The 3,035-nt window shown below is 42.0% G+C and overlaps 1 pseudogene; it reads left to right on the top strand.

Moving 5' to 3' along the window:
- The first annotated feature begins 1,886 nt into the window (after positions 1-1,886).
- On the top strand, positions 1,887-2,983 carry LOC112079768 (zinc finger protein ZFP2-like; annotated as a pseudogene).
- Positions 2,984-3,035: the final 52 nt, after the last annotated feature.

The raw sequence follows: 3,035 nt of genomic DNA, 5'->3' as shown, positions 1-3,035 counted from the left end.
GCCTCACTCCTATTTACAGACACGTATATTTGAACGTCTTTTGGAGAGCAGCGCAGATCCTTGAATAATTTAGGAAATCCTTATGAGTAAGTATTAGACTCAGAGGTTAGCTTTATGGGGTCCAACATCAGTGGTGTTAGGGACTGTATGCTGGTAGACTATTTATTTTCATAAACTGAATTTCAATTTAATAGGCAAACCACAAGTGACATCCGAGCTAATACTTACTCACAAGGATTCCTAAATCATTGCTAAGAATAATGAAAAATGACTGCAGTTTTCTACTGGTCATTGTTTTCAGGCTGGTTATATTGGTCTAACTAGGTACGAAGCCTAAAGCTAGCTAGCTACCCCAGAAGTTGCGGTCGAACAAATTATGCTTTATTACCAACGTGGCCGGTGTTTTGCTTGTTAGCAGACTTTTTTGTACAGCTTTGACAGTGCTACTGTATCTTTTTTGACACGAAAAGACCCAAATGGCGTTCCATAGTATGTATGTCGGGAAGCAAATAGCAGTAAATCTATTACTGTGTAACTCCGGTAGTGCAACATCCTGAAAAATAGCGCACTTGGTAGTGTGTACCGGTGCTCGACCAGTCGGCGAAAGCCAACATCACCCACGACAGAGAACGATTGATTGTCAAGGGCAATGAATTCCATTATCTTGGCTTTAATGGATTTCGCCTTTGAAGTTGTCTCGCTGAAATGTTCTTACTCTTTCAAATGACTGCTCGACTTGTTGACCGCTTGATCCACACAGCAGACATTGTATGGGCTAGTTTAGGAATGCGATGTCGCACGTGTAGCTTAATTTTACGTGGCGTCATTACGTAGGTATGCACGGTAGCTTTGGCATTGGTTTTTAACATCAGCGTTAAACTAGACATCGGGCCGATACCGATGTTGGCATTTTTAGCTAATATCGACAGATTCCGATATGTTCACCGATTATATCGTGTATCCCTAGTCTGAAATACTTATGTAAATGTGATGTTTCTGTTTTTTATTATTTTATACATTTCTAAAAAACTGTTTTTGCTTTGTCATTATGGGGTAATATGTGTTTTGATGAGAAATAACAAACAATGTAATCCATTTTAGAATAAGGCTGTAACGTAACAAAATGTGGAAAAAGTCTAGGAGTCTGAATAATTTCCGAATGCACTGGAGAAATACARGTTTAAACATTTTTGACCAATCGATTAGTTGAAAGATCAAACCACTCTTGGTTAACCACATATTTTTGTTGTTGTTGGGGACAGCCCTAATGGACTCTACAAGGTGTCGAAAGCGTTGCACAGGGAGGCTGGCCTATGTTGACTCATGCTTCCCACAGTTGTGTTAAGTTGGTTGGATGTCCTTTGGGTGGTGGACCATTCTTGAGACACAAGTTAAACTGTTCAGCGAGGGATCATAGCTTGCACCTGGTCAGTTTATGTCATAGAATGAGCAGGTGTTCATAATGTTTTGCACATTCTCCGTATGTCACAAAAACGTAACTTTTTTTCCTGATGCTGTTCACACAGGTGACGTTGAGACATTCTCTACATCCAGAAAGCAGCAGGAAGATCACAGAGCTAAGAGGTCTCACCACTGCKCACATTGTGWGGAGATTTTCCCAAWGCTATCAAAGCTAAAAATYCACTTAAAAATACACACAGGAGAGAATCTGTATTCCTGCACTGACTGTGGGAAGAGSTTCACAACATCAAYGGCTCTGARAGTTCATCAGAGATGGCACACYGGATTGAAGTCTTTCTCCTGRTCTGACTGTGGAAAGAGTTTCACAACATCAAGGGCTCTGACAGTTCATCAGAGAGTGCACACAGGAGAGAAGCCTTACTCCTGCTCCGACTGTGAAAAGAGTTTCTCCCGATTGGATAAGTTAAATAGGCACCAGCTAATACATACAGGAGAAAAGTCTTACTCCTGRTCAGACTGTGGGAATTGTTTCGCCCAATTTAATACCTTAAAATCTCACCAGCGTATGCACACAGGAGAGAAGCCTTACTCCTGCTCTGACTGTGGGAAGAGTTTCTCTCAACTGGGAAGCTTACAAACACACCAGCGTATTCATACGGGAGAGAAGCCTTACTCCTGTTCTGACTGTGGGAAGAGCTTTAGAACATCAGGTGCTCTGACAGTTCATCAGAGCGTGCACACTGGAGAGAAGCCTTARTCCTGCTCTGACTGTGGGTGCAGATTCTCTCAACGGAGAAACTTAAAAAACCACCAACATATACACACAGGAGAGAAGCCTTACTCTTGCTCTGACTGTGTAAAATGCTTCACAACATCATATGAGCTAACAGTTCACCGGAGAACACACACAGGAGAGAATCCTTACTTKTGCTCTGACTGTGGGAAGAGTTTCTCCCTATTGGATACCTTAAWRAAACATGAACGTATACATACAGGAGAAAAGCCTTACTCCTGCTCTGACTGTGGGAAGAGTTTCTCTCAACAGAGRAACTTAAAAAGACACCAACGTTCACATACAGGAGAAAAGCCTTACTCCTGCTCAGACTGTGAAAAGAGTTTTTCCCAATTGGATAAGTTAAATAGTCACAAGCGAATACATACAGGAGAGAAGCCTTACTCCTGCTCTGACTGTGGGCAAAATTTCTCTCAACACAGCAGCTTAAAGAAACACCAACGTATACACACAGGAGAAAAGCCTTACTTCTGCTCTGACTGTGGAAAATGCTTCACAACATCATCTGAGCTAACAGTTCACCAGAGACACACCACAGGAGAGAGGCCTTACTACCTGCTTCCTGACTGTGGAAAAATGCTTCAAAACATATCTGAGGTAACAGTTCACCAGAGAACACACACAGGAGAAAAGCCGTACTCCTGCTCTGACTGTGGGAAGAGTTTCTCTCAACAGAGCAACTTAAAAAAAACACCAATGTTTACATGCAGGAGAAAAGCCTCACTTCTGCTCTGACTGTGGGAATTGTTTCACCATTATATACCTTAACATGTCCACCAGCGTATACATTACAGGAGAAGAGGCCTTACTCTGCTTCTGA

Source organism: Salvelinus sp. IW2-2015, unplaced genomic scaffold (genome assembly GCF_002910315.2).
Source record: "Salvelinus sp. IW2-2015 unplaced genomic scaffold, ASM291031v2 Un_scaffold9425, whole genome shotgun sequence".
In the NCBI taxonomy this organism is placed as follows: Eukaryota; Metazoa; Chordata; class Actinopteri; order Salmoniformes; family Salmonidae; genus Salvelinus; species Salvelinus sp. IW2-2015.
The sequence above is the reverse complement of the archived record's forward strand: the minus strand, read 5'-3'. Positions and strand labels throughout refer to the sequence as shown.